The sequence below is a fragment of the Mesocricetus auratus genome, unplaced genomic scaffold, assembly GCF_017639785.1.
Source record: "Mesocricetus auratus isolate SY011 unplaced genomic scaffold, BCM_Maur_2.0 Super-Scaffold_100004, whole genome shotgun sequence".
In the NCBI taxonomy this organism is placed as follows: domain Eukaryota; kingdom Metazoa; phylum Chordata; class Mammalia; order Rodentia; family Cricetidae; genus Mesocricetus; species Mesocricetus auratus.
The window spans coordinates 61,955,827-61,970,508 of NW_024429189.1; the positions used below are offsets into that span (position 1 = coordinate 61,955,827).

Sequence of the window (14,682 nt, forward strand, 5' to 3'; positions counted from 1 at the left end):
CTCACAGATGGGCTGGGGAGACAGTTCAGTGCTTGCCACCCAAGTTGAGGAGCCCTCAGGATCCATGAGGTGATCTGCCTGCAAATCCAGTGTTCTAGGGACAGTGAGAGGATTTGAGGGACACTGACTAGCTAGACTACCCAAGTCAGGAAGTTCTGGGGTTCATGTAAGGTAGAAAATGATAAAGAAAAACACCTTACATCAACTTCTGTCCTCCACACACATGTACACACACACTCATTTGAACATGCTTACACATACATGCACATAAAAAATGATCACGGATCCAGAGATACACTAATAAGCTGTTTATTTTCAGTAATGGGAACCACTGCATACAGGAAAACAAGACATTCTAAGGGGCCAAACTTGAGGCCCCAAATAGATATTCTTATCCAAATCCCTCCATACTGTTCCTACAATTTAGTGACAGTGAAAAAAAAAAAAACTAGGTTTTTTGTCATGTTCAAAAGTTTGAATTTCTTCTTAAGACTTTACTTTTTAAGAACTTTTAAAATGTATGTGTGTGCACGCACACATGTCATATGAGTACAGGTGCCCATAGACACCAGAAGCATCAGATACCCCAGAGCTGGAGTTACAAGCTGCACATTGAGGTGCTTGGAACCAAACTCAAGTACTCAGGTCTTCTAGAAGAGCGGCAAGTGTTCTTAGGTGCTAGGCTATCTCTCCAGAACACATATTTCTTTTTTGAAAAACACTAGAATTTTTTAAAGCTTACATTTGTAATAAAATTACCCTTGGGAGCACTGATAGCTCACTGAGTGAAGATGTTTCCTTCCAACCTTGATAATCCGAGTTTGAAGCCTGGGACCCACATGACAGAGGGAGAAAACTAACTTCCACAAGTTGTCCTGATTCTGTTACACACACACACACACACACACACACACACACACACACACACACAAATATAATAATACAACTAAAGAAATTAACCTTTGGTGTTACTTCACACTTAAAGGAATTTCAGTGAAGTCTTGTAAAACTTAAGTTCCAAATGACAGTTTTTGGCACATCAAGTACAACCTTAGAAACACAAATAGACAGAAAATAAAAGTGGGTCCTACCTTATACTCTTTTCTGAAACAACTACCACTGCCACAGTATAACACAGAAGGCATTTCATAGCAGTCACAGAACCAGAATGCAACAGTGGGAAGGAAGCACAGTACCAAGCAGAAGCTTTAGGGAGTAAATCCAGAATTCTCAGGTGTACAAACCTCACTGTTCCAGAGAGAAATGCTGCCTATTTATATAAATATCCAGGAATGCTCTGTGCTAACGCAATGATTACACCTTACTGACATCAGCACCTTGCCCTTCCCAAAGCACCTTTGGAACACTTCCTAATGCACTATTTAACAAGTCAGAGACGGTGGTAGCTCCCTTCAAAGCCTGTACTTGGGACACTTTGGAATGACTCTGCAAACCCACTGGTTCTGGACATTTGGCCTTCCCAGACACAGGGCCATTTTGCTAGCATCAGTGCATTCTGCCACACCACCACACAGTAAGGAAACTGGACAGCACAGACCATTTTAAAAGAAATTTCTCAGTCTTTACTCAACTGGCGAATGAGTTAAATAACAGCAGTCAGGACAAAGGAGGGGGGATTTCTGGCTGACTAGCAAGGCAACAAGCAATATGAATCTATGGACATAAAACTGAAACCACTTTAAACAGAACTGCACATATAATTCTAGCAGGTTCTTTCTTTTTCCCTACTACAGTCAAGTGGTCAGGTACAAAGTAAATGCAAAGATGAGAAGAGTTAGGAAAGTCACACTTACCACACACATCAAAACCTTCTTAAACAATATTCTAATGTGAACTAGCACACACACACACACACACCCAACAAAACCAACCAACAGAACTGTTTTTACATGTTAAAACATACCAACCACAACGTATTTTCACTTTCTAAATAAGTCCTGTCACATGACTGCTTTTAAGTTTAAAACTTGATATCAGAGATCCAAAACCTTATTACAAATCCCTTCATCAAATATGAGTGGTGAAACTTCCTAATGCTACTGAGAAAGTTTGTCATGACTAGTCACACCTCACTAGGTGAATAACTCCATATTATGGGAACAAAGAGGATATACGTAAGAGTACATACTGGCAGAAACATGGGAGACCCAAATTTGTATGGACAAGTAAGACAAGACAGGCAAGCCCAGCAAGCATATATTACCCTAATACCCCAAGATTCTGAAACCACGCAACTTCATGTCAAAATACAGTGATTCATTTTGCCTCAGGGGCTCACAGGACCCATTATCAAAGATCAAAGTCTTACCAAGCAGAGAAACACGGTGAGCCAAATATAACACAGGTAATAGCAAACCTGGGTCCCCCAAAAGAATCCAAACGATCTCAGCACCAGGGAAGCCACGGAGGCTTGCTCCCTAAAGATAAAAGTACTTATGATGCTGGCATCTGTTTTCAGTTCAGCTTTGTACATATACCTTTCCACAAACAATTCAACAAAACACTCCTGGGTCTTTCGTACAAATTTAGAACACACCCATGCTAACAGAAAAGAATTCACACGAGCAAACTGCTTGACAAGCAACTTTTGCAAACAAGGGCAAAGTTCAGTACATGCAAAAGACAGTCAAATACACGTCCTCACTCACGCTGATAACACATGAAATCTCTTACACACCAAGCTAGACAGACAACACCCACATAAACACACTTGCTAAAATTTTGGCTCTTCACTAAGCTCCAATACCCCCAGGAAAAAAGTTCGGCGATAACCGGTTCTGAGCAACCACGATTACAGAGACAAGAGGACCCAGCAGAACAAAAGCATAACAGCAGAAGGCACACCCAGACACCCAGGCACAGGCCATGAGGCCAGACCACCAGAATGTGGCCGCATGTGACCCCTCATGCAGTGCACAGATTCCAGAGGCCTCCTGGCTCATGGAAACACTGCAAGCCCCGCATGGACCCTCTCAGATCGCTTATCCACACCCGGGATAAGACTGCCAGGCCCCTGGCCACCCCAGAGGGCTGCTGGTGGCATTCTAACGGGCCGGACAGTGCCCCAAGACCCTCAGAAAGGCAGACAACCTCTTAAAGCCCTCTCGGAGGCAGCCATGACAGCAAAAAAGAGCGGATTTTTTACGACAACTCCCACAATGCCCGCGGACTACAACTCCCAGAGTGCAGCGGGCGGCCTTGCTGTTAACCCTGTAGTGGCTCCAGTGCAGGCGATCCCTGCTCTTTGCCTCGTCCTGAAACCAAACTGTTGCACCTACTTTCAACCCTCACAATCCGAAAGAAACTTAGAAATTTTTGACCAACAACTACATTTACGCTATCCTGACTCTTTCCTTTATCATAAAAACAATCTCAGCTTCCCAGAATATTGTCCCTGACAGAGTACTTTTTGTTAATCTCCAGAGATGTCACACTGTCAAATATTCACTGTTGCAAGGGCATATTTAGGTTCAATTAATTTTTCATTTAACCTTTATAATTTTCTAGGAATTTTATAAATTATTCTACCTCACAGAATCTTGTACTAAGCAGTATCTTAATTTAAAACACATTTTCTAAATTTCTGGGAATCAAGAGAAAGACCATCCCATAACTGCTACAATGTACTACATATCTCCATTTAATAAAGCAATTTTTTCTTCAAATACATTAACTTAAAAACTTCATGCAACTCAAAATGAGTCTTAACAAGAAAAATTAACTCTGGATACCGTACAGTTTCAATTTCAAGCTAAAGTTTTAGGAAGAAAACCCCATGTGCTAACCACATTTCCCATTCTCCACAGGAAGACTATCAATAACAACAGCATATACTGCCATGTTTTTCCTGACTTTAGAATGCCAAAAGAGCAACAAATAAACACTCTTATAAGATTTTTAAAAATATACTGAGAATTCATTCTTTCTGCAAACTGCACAATTGCATATTTATTCATGAATGAACATTTTCAAAGTCTGTTTCAATTTAATTAAAAATCAGAGTTTTAAATGCATTTCCTCCAAATAATTTGACCCTAATTCCAGTAAAACTTAACAAGTATTTTTAGATATTAACATGTCAATATAACTTAAAGGGTTCATGATGTATGTGCACAAACTAGCATTCCCAGACAGGTAACTAACTAAGGACCAAAGCAATTGTTTGGGGTTTGATGCATGCACTAAAATAAAAGCTAGCAGGCTTCCAAAATATCTGTTGTTTTTCCTATTCCCAAATATAAGATAAAATGTACACGATGTCTGCTTTTTCCACTGCAGTATTTTGCAATTTGAAAGGGCATTCAAAATATATCATGAATTTCAGATCACAAAACTCAGAAAGCCTACTACATACACAAAAGCTTCCTCCCAAAGCCTTGTTATATAGATACATCGTCAGTAAAATTCTTCCAATTCTATTTTAAATGATTCCCCACTTAATGTTACAGCTAGTTTATTAGTATATTTTACATCTAGTAAGCTTCAATGAGAAAAATCTTTGCCCATCATTTACTTTCTTATTTCAATCTATACTTTCATAAACAATTACAACAAATGCTACACTACATGCTAAGATATAAAAATTATAAATGTGTGTTTGAAATTTTAGTTCTTATAATATTTTAGATTTTATATCTTTCTAATTTTTCACTTAGCACTTCAGTTAGTATTTAGATGGACAAAGTTTCATCTTCCCTATTTTTAAATAACTACCAAAATGTAACAATTGATGCATATTTTATATATCATTCTCTTGATGTTAAGTATTTAATTTATAAGAAGGATTCAGCAACAAGGAAGAAATGAAACCAATTTCATATATTTATCCATGATTCTAACTTTCCTCTCAGGGTTATGAAACCATGTTTTCTATTAAATCAATCGTATTTTATTTTACTTTAATGGTAACAATAAGAATCAAAGTTATTGCATTAAAGAATTTTATGTAAGAATTACAATAGAAAAAGATTCTATTTTTTTCTGTTTACCATAGTCTTTCTTTGAAAATCAATTTAGCTCAATATACTTTATCTAAGTAATTAAAGTGACCCTTACCCTATAGATCTGATATTAATAAGCATATCTTTATAAGAAGAGAATAGCTTTATTGTGGAAATGAAGTTTTTTAAACTCCATACCAAGAAATTTACTTTTTCTACTAATTTTCTTAAATTCTATTTTACTACATTATTTCTTAACATGTATTATTTTGAAACTTAAACTCTCTACTAATTTTTTCAAAGTACTTACATCTAACTGTATTAATAATATATTTGAAATTACCAGATATCTTGTGTGCTTTTGAGAATTTATACATCAATTGAAGATAAACATAGAATCCTATATCTTCTCTTAAATGTGTGCTGATGATCCATCTAAAACATGCAGTCTTTCATAGTCAAAAGAAATTCTATGTGTGATTTCTATAGCCACTTCCTTGTTTTAATTTAAAATAATACCTAACAAAATTTTAAGTTGTCTTTTTAGATACTGTAACTGCATTTTTAGGCTATCTGTTTTTAAGCATCTGTTTTTTTGGGGGGGGGCATGGAAGTTATGTCATCCATGTAAATAAATCATGTTACTAGAAGTATTAGTAAAAGTAGAATGGGTTGCTGATATTACAATATGCTAAAAAATTAGTCATCTATTTTTTTATCTTACATTGCTATTGTAACATAATTACCAAAATCTGAAAAGGGGCCGCACATGAACTGGAGGGTTTTGACAGATTAAGCAAATTATTTATATTTATATTCTGACCCTTCAAGACAATTATTTCCTAGAATGTATTTAAACATCTCCCCTATTATTGGTCAAACCTTAATTAATTTGAATTTCTTAGCCTGATTTTCAAGGAAGGACCTGTCTTTCAAATTCACCCTAATAGCATTTTTTATTCTTTGATTGGTCGACATTTATGTTTAGAATAATTTGTCTAAAAACAAAACCTCTTTGTTTCTGACTTTGCATCATATATATAGCTTCCATTTTAATTTTGTCCTATTTTAAATACTCTTCAAAGGTTCCTCATGAGAATCCTGTACTGGTAGTCTATGACAAAGAGCAAGCAAAATGCTTTTTTTTTCCTTTCTCTTTAACCAAGAAATTGATGTTTTTAAATAAAAATTTCTAATTAAGTAATTTCATTTAATTTAATATTCCTCCTTTCTGTCATTTCCGTGCTCTCTAGCAATTAGGACAAGCAAAATGGAAGTACTTGTTACTTGTTACTCTCTGATGAAAATGTCCCATTGTCAACTAATAAAGAGTAGAAAATATCTCCTTACCCCAAAAAAGGAAAATTTTAACTTCAAACAAAATCTCAAAGAAAGAAAGGAAAGGAAAGGAGGAAAGAAAGGAAACCCTCACAGGTTCTTAGGAGGTAAACCTGTGATATTTTCCTACAAAAATTAAAAAAAAAAAGCCTAAGTAAATGATTATGGTCACCCCGGCCCTGTAAAAAATCATAATGGGTTGAAGGACATTTGAATTTCTGGGTTTTAATGTTAGATAAAAAAAGGTTGCAAATAACATAGTTAATTCTATAACTTTTTAAAAATTCTGCTTTAGATTTTATCTCAAAACTATCACAACTTCGCAGTTCTTTATACCCACAGTAAAGGGTCTTATTCGTGACTCCAGAATTTTAAAATCCTCTTACTATATTTCATCATTAACTAACCTTATGTGTCTTCACAAGTTTTCTAATACATGATACTATCTGTTTAAAACATAATATTTATAACTTAAACTTCAAATAACAATGAAATAAAAAACCTAAAGCCTAAAATGTCTAACTTTTAACCTGTCTTTCTAGTTCCACATTAATTTCTTAAAAATGAAATCTTCTAAACGTCTCATACTCTATGGTGGATGTACTAAATATTCCTGGATTTGACTTAGTCTGGATTTTAAAAAAGAACTGTACTGTTTCCCCCATCTCTTTCGCCCCATAATTTCCTCCCTGAATCTGATTTGTAGTCACTAACTCGCCTGCCTCCCACATAAGAAAAAACTTTCTGTTCAGAAAACTTCCAAATTCCTCCTTTTTCTCCTTTATTTCTGGGATATGCCTGTTACATCAAATTCTAGAGAAAGGAAATGATCATTTTTCTGGGTTGGGTTTTTCCCCCTCCAAATGGTGTTCTTAAGACTTGTTTTCTCTTTTTTCCCTCTATACAACTGTACCACACACCAGTCAGTTCCTTTCTTTTTCTTTTAAAAAACAGAACAACAAAATGTGCCTAATGTAAATTCTATATAGATAGACATGAAAAACAAAATGTGGTTCCTATATGTCACTCTATGCAACTGGATTATCTCAGCTAGCTATTCCCAAAGAATATGATCTTTATGAAACAATTTTGTATGTGAACAGTAGAAGTCTTTTTCAAGGGCAGACAAGTTGGCCACTCACAGACCCAACCTAGGTCCCTAGCCAAAGTAGTATAACCCAAGTTTTTCCACCCAAAACACATATTTAAGCACTGCTACTTCTGTTGCCTGGTCACTCATGAGAGGCTGAAGGTAAACATTTAATCACAGTTCATCTCAATTTATTTACTTCTACTTCATTCCAATGCCCAGCACAAGCAGACTCTAGAATAAGAGCAGACAGGGACGGAACAATCCGAAGTCAAGAAAAGAAAGACTAAGCCAAGATGGCTTTATTTTTCAGCTCTGTTCATTTCCCCAGCCGTTCTTCCTCCAATAGAGGTAGGCTTTGCCCTTAAACAGGGGTAAGGGGTACAATGTGGAGAGCTTCCAATAGTCCCAAACTTTTACAAAGTGCCAACAGCAAACTGGTAAGACATTGGTGCAATACTATTTTTTTAATAAGAAAATGCCAAATTAAAAGCTTCCTTTAAAATCTCTCACAGATATAGCAGGTAAATGATTTTTTTACAAAGAATAAGATGTAAGTGGGTACAGAGCCCCAAATACCCATTTCTGCTTCAACCTCAGCACTATCAGCTTTCTTTTTCTTCAGGAAAACAGAGGAACTAGGCAAGCACACCAGCACAGTGGTCCTCATTCAGGAACCCAATGCCATTGTAACTGAGGAACAGGCACAGTAGGGAGCCTTTCAACCTCCAGAACGACGCCCCCAACCCAGCCCTGGCCAGCATAATTGTAAAGGAAACTAGGCAAAGCATTCCCAACCTTCTGAAAAGATCCCTGCCCGTCCTCTGCTCAGGACTCCATGCCACATTAATCTGACTCATTAGTTCCTATCGAGACAGTCCACAACTGAAAGCAAAGTACTAAGCAGACACTTCGTTAAGAGTGATTGTTTTAAAAAGCCAAGCTGTACTGGTCCTAAACAGCAACAGATTAGTGTGAACTACTTACCAGGTCCAGCACCAGCTGCAGACGATTCCTTCATTTGCTTGATCCAGCAGAACGACCAAATTCCCAAATTTCCTTTCCATGGAAAAAACTAAATTCCTAGAAATAATCAGAGTTTCCTTTATTAACCTTTAAACATAAACTACAAATCCAACCCAAGATTTTGAAGCATAAAATTACACAATTCCCCTCTCCACAAAATCCCTCTTTTAATTTCATCTCTAATTAATTTGCCAAAATCACCTGTCTTCTCTACTCTGCTTTCCTACCTGGACATCACTCTGGAAAGGAAGGATCCCCGTCCTCCGCCACCCTGACACACACACACACACACACACACACACACACACACACACACACACTTCCCTTCTTCCTCACTTAAAATCCCCTGGGAGCATACCACCAGCTTCCCTAGCTTCACTATACTGCAATCCTGGCCAATTTTCACGAAGCTTCTATCCTCTTGTAAAATGTAAAATGAGGGGGTTGCACCGGACAAGCTCCAAAGTCCCATTTAGCTCTAACATTCTATAAGTGGACATGATGATCCAGAGAAACTGGAGTATTTCCACAGAAGAATCCACATTTGGACTTTGTTATATATGTGTTCCTGCTGTCTCTCTTTATTCTCCTTCCTTCCCTCTCCCAAACAGTGATGCTTTAGCAAAAATCTTCACTGAAAATTTACTTTCTGACTAATTCCACAGAGCCCAGACTTATGGAAGCTCCACCAGAGATCCTATAAGTGCACAGAGACAGCACCTTGGTCACTTTTGCTAATTATTCTTTATCAACCAAAGTGAACCTTCTAGACATAACTTCATCCCCCATCCATGATGCTATTCATATAATAACTCTTCCCTTACACATTATTTAACTTTCACAATGTTTAAAAAAACATGCAGTTGATGAACATTGTACTTCTGAGAAAAATTTCCGGGATCATAATTTAATATCTATTTTTCTCTGCACTGAGTCTTGCCTTGCTCGCCCCTTCAATCTAATTCATTCCTTTCTCCAAGAAACCATTCAGCATCACTAAAAAGATAACTTCATTCTTTCCTTGGAAACCAAAGTGTTTGATGACATGGCAGCACGTGTTACTTAACAGGGGTCATTCAATTTGCCCATGACGACACTGACGTCAGTAATTGGTGGCAAACCTACGATTGGAACCTGGAAGTAACGTAGCTCTTCTATGGCAAACACCATTTACTAATGCTTCGGTAGTTCAGGAGATGTGCTCAAAATTAATACTTTAGCAGCCCCTATCTTGTGTATCTTAGTTCAGGATGTTTATCCATGGAACCTACACTTCTTCTCCTGCTAAAAGACAACTTAAAAGGAATCATTTTTTTTTCTTTCTAGCACCTAGCAGGGCTTTGCTACCAACAGATCAACAGTTTAGAAAGAGCAAGATCACCATTGGCTCAGATCAGTTGAAAGTATCTCCATCTTGAGGACATGTTTAAGGTGTTTTCAAATGGTGGCTTTGAATTTGTGAAGCCATTTCTTACCAGAGACAAACTACTTCACAGTCAGCTCAATTTATATTTATTAGCTGAAAAGTAAGCAGGTGTCCAGAAACACATCTTCTTCCCTAAATATACAGAAGTGGACTTGGAGGGCTTCCCACCTGCCTCAGGTTTATGCAGATAACCCCACCCCAGTCTGTCGAATGCTAAGCTTTCACAGTACCATTGAGCTACATAGCCAGTCCTAATAGTTTTAATTTTGTAAATTTGGGCAACATCTTGTTACAGCAAGGAATCAACACCACTGAGTCTGGACTCAGAACCCAGATATCACCCAAAAATGACCCTTTACTTTTGGAGGTGTTTGTATTTCTGTGTCTTCGTGGTAGTCACATAGCACAAGCAATTTGTGATAGAGCTCTGTGACTTAGAACACAGCTGCTGTAGTAATAACTCTTCAGAACACAGAACTTAAAAAAAAAACACTATTGTGATAATTAAAAATATTTCACAAACCAAATCATCACACATTCTCTTTTAGAAGCTCCTGTGACCACCATTAGACCTGTTCCATGACACGGGTTACTCCTCTCTTTCCCTCCCCCCTTTCTCTTCTTCCTTCTTTCTTCTGAGGCAGGGTCTTACTCTGTTGCCTAGGCTGACTTTAAACTCCTGGTGATCCCCTGACTCAGTCTCCAGAGTGTTACAGTTAAGGGTTGGCTGCTCTAATTCCCCTCTAAAGTTCTCACCTGTGAATCCAAGACCCACAAATAGTTTGGGATCAGAACCCCACAATCTCCCAGTATTTAACTGAGTAAAGATAAATGATTCTTATTTTTTTGTTGTTATTTTCACTTGTTTCTTTTTCTTCTGGATTCTATTATGCTTTTCTCGAAAATTTTTTTCTATAATTTAAAAAGGTAGTAAAAATAAAATGGATAATTTTTTTTTGGTTTTTACGAAACAGGGTTTCTCTGTATTGTTTTTGAGGCTGTCCGTCCAGCCCAGCCTCGAACTCACAGAGATCCGCCTGCCTCTGCCTCCCGAGTGCTGGGATTAAAGGCATGCGCTACCACCGCCTGGCTAAAATGGATAATTTTTTACACAGGATTTCTATTACATAGCCTCTTATAAGTTCCTAGTCTGCTAAGAACTAAATCACTGTTCATGAATCCAGAGAAACTTTTTACTAAGCACTTCCTTATATATACACATATCATGTCATCCTAATACAATTTTACAGGTATATGCAGCATTTTTAGTATTAAACTAGTAGATGCCAAGGTTTTTAGTATTTATTACTATTTATTACAGACATTTTCAAATGAAGAAGGACTGGTATAATAAGCGCCCAGGCACACATCACCTCTGGTTAGTAATTACCATTTTCTCATATTTGTCCCATTGTCTTTTTTTTCACTAAGTACTCTAACGGAAATTACAGATATAATATTTTCCTCCAAAATTTCATTTTTCATCTGATAAAAAGGATTTTTATGCATAACTACAATTTCATCATTATACCTACTCGATTAACAATAGTTCCCTAATCCTAGGACCACGTTCCAATCTTTCTACTCAGAATTTGAGTTCCTCAATAACGTTCACAGGCCTCTATTCTGTTGTTAATGAAGTACTCAGAAACCAGTTCTACGGTAACTGTCTAGCTTACTCTGCCCAGCTCACAGCACCCTGTCAGATATGCTCTGAGCAGACGCCCTGGAACCCCCGCATGCAGTCATGCACTAGTATCTGCAGCCCTTAAATCAAACATTGATGAGAAATAGACAAAAGAAACTGTGCCATCTCAAATAGATTGTTTCTCTCTATAATCAGAGTTCACCAAAGAGCAAAGAGAAAAAAGGGAGCAGGGACCACAGAGCCCAAAGATAGTCACACGGGTTTCAATGGGGTTGTTCCCCTAATATTTCAGTAGTGGTCTATGTGATCAAATTAAACAACATATAAAGATGGTATTCAGAGTCAAATTCATTGAATCTCAGATTTGTTTTAAATTCACATTACCTTTAAAAATTTACTTAATTCATCAAAGGTGGTATTCTTGTAATCCACAATGATAAAATAACTGGGTTATTTCAAAGTTGGGTAGAGGATAGGTAGGATTAGGGATTGATCAACTATAAAATTTAAGTAGTGTTCAGTATAGACGCTAGAATAATTGCATTTTCTTAGCCTTTTGTAGAAAATAGAGGCATAGCTGGGCATGGTGGTGTATTCCTTTAGTCCCAGCACTCAGGAGGCAGAGGAACAGGGATCTTTGTGAGTTCAAGGCCAGCCTGATCTACATAGTAAGTTCCAGGGAATTTAGGGCTACATAGGGAGACCCTGATTCAAAAAATGAAGAAGGAGAGAGAAACAGACAGAAACCTAAGATTGCTCTTTCTCCTCATCTGCAGTTCTCTCCCCTTTCCTTTTGTTTCATTTTATGAGGTGCTAAATAAAGTCTCTTATACATGATTTTTAAAAAGCAACAAACAAAAACAAGAGCTTTGCCATGTCTATACTTGATGCTATCTTGAAGGCTTTTCTTCCCTGCCATTTAGGGTAGGAATATTGCTTGGAAAGCTAAAGGACATTCTTCTCACCTTTACCTGGGTCATTCCCCTTCTTCAAGAAACCAGAAGGCACCTTATGTGACTGCTTCTAAAGGGCGATTACATAGAACTGGTGAGTCAAGAGAACAAACTTATTATTTGTTTATATTTAATAAAGCTAAATGGGGGATATATTAAGAACTACCACTCTATTCCATTATAATAAAAGCAACCATGCTATGCTTTAAAACATTTTTAAGCAAAGGATCTATAATACAACTTTGGAGTAAAGAATGTTTGCTGAAGGCATGAGAATTGACCATATTCTTCAACTCTCAAATATGTACATGCTTTTTTTATTAAAATCATTCCAAGCAACACACCAACATGCCTAGATTTACATATACAAACTAAATGTATAGAAATTCTTATGTTCCTATAATTTACCTACAAAAAATATATAGAGTCAAAGTGAACTACCCTCAAAATGAGGCAGAAGACCAGGGTAATCAGAATTTAAAGACAGTCCTCAGTATTTTCCTTTAGGCACAAAGATTATTCCAGGAAAACATTAATTAATATTTAAGATCATTGTTGGCTACTTTTCAGAGTAAAACCTGAAGGCAAGGTAATGACAAACAAGCCAGGAGTTTAAAAGACCTGTACAAGATCCCTTACGATAAAAAATTTAAGAAGTCCACCTTGATCATGACTGTGGTGCCTCTTGACCAGCGAGTAAATGGAGAGATGGGCTGTATATACTTCCCTACAGGTAATTATTCTGATTGATGCAGCCTGCCACCATTCAATAACAGTCACAAGAAACCAACCTGGCACACAGATACACACACACACACACACACACACACACACACACACACACACACACACACACCACAGAGGGATGTTTTTTAAAGGTGCCTCTAAAGATTAAGTTTACATCTGAACTACTCTGTTGTGTCATCCTGCCATCCAGGAAATAGAATGCCAGTAGTATCACTTATTTTAAATACTTAACAAAGACCTCAAAAGAGGGAATTGCCAAAGTATAGGCCAGGGTCATGCAAGAACAACTTCCCACATGAAAAGTGGCAGTATTGTGTTCCTGTTTTCTGAGACAGGACCTTGTGTATGAATCCCAGGGTGGCTCCAGATTCCCTGTGCAAGCTAAGGATGATCTTGAACTCCTGATCTTTCTGCCTTTACATACAGAGTGCTGGGGCTACAGATGTTCATTATTATACCTGGTGTATGTGGTATGTAGTATCGAACCCAGAGCCTTTTTCATGCTAGACAAGTATGCTACAAACTGACCTACACTCCCAACCCAAGAATTGTATTTTCTGACAATTTTTAAGAGAAAGGGAGTGAATTTGGAAATTTGTCCCTAACCCTAAGCATGCTCCCCTGCCTTTCTCACACAATGATAGGCAATTTAAAAAATGCTTTCTAGTGCCCTGACCAACCCAGTTGTGGTTATAGCAGAGGGATGGCAATGGGAAAAGCAGGCACTGTCATCTGGCCAGTACATAATCCAAACAAAACCAAAACCAAAACACAAGCAACAAAAGACCAGACCCTTAGCCAACTCTAAACCAAAGCTCTTCTATTAGGATCCGTATCTCATTGCAACATCTGGAGGATATCTTTAGGCCAGAGCTGCTAAAGGCTGAACAGATAATAAATCGATGAAAGTAATAAAAATAAGAGGGAAGTTGGAGAGTCTAATTTCGTCTATCCCCCCCTCCTCCTCCTGCTCCTTTTACCCTCCTAATTCAGGACCTTACCCTCAGTATTAACTCTGTCTCTTTTCTTCCTCTTTGGATTCAAAGGAGCCTCTTTGGAGCCCCTTATGATTACTAGTACTCAGGACAAATGAGAAGACACCTTTAGGAATTTTGAGGGAATCGTTTAGCAGACCTTTTGCTAACTTGGAGCTATCTTGTTAGATACTTAAAAAAATGTACCTAAGAGCCCTTACTTCCTGCCCAAATTGCATTTGCTCAGAAAACCTTATAGATTCTTTTTTTTTTTTCTTCTGGCTAAACCATCTCCATCAGATTTCTGATGACCAAATTTTAACCTCCTTGTGAGTCTAAGTCATATATCTAAGCAGCCAACAGCTCCCACTTTGTAAGACAAAAAGAGGTTTAAGGTCCTTTTCAGTTGCATAGAAAGTTGGTGGCTGTCCTGGACTAAAAAAGACACTGCCTCAAAATAAAATAAAATAAAATCATTTTAAAATCATTAAAAAGAGATGACATATTAAGGAAAGCAGT

The 14,682-nt window shown here is 37.4% G+C and overlaps 1 long non-coding RNA gene across 1 annotated transcript in view; it reads right to left on the minus strand.

Annotated features, from left to right (window-relative positions):
• Window positions 1-14,682, minus strand: part of LOC106021617 — an 86,906-nt gene that overhangs the window by 17,394 nt on the left and 54,830 nt on the right. The window contains exon 3 of the long non-coding RNA XR_001196839.3: window positions 8,377-8,472. This is a non-coding gene — a long non-coding RNA (uncharacterized LOC106021617). The remainder of the gene's footprint in view (window positions 1-8,376; window positions 8,473-14,682) is intronic.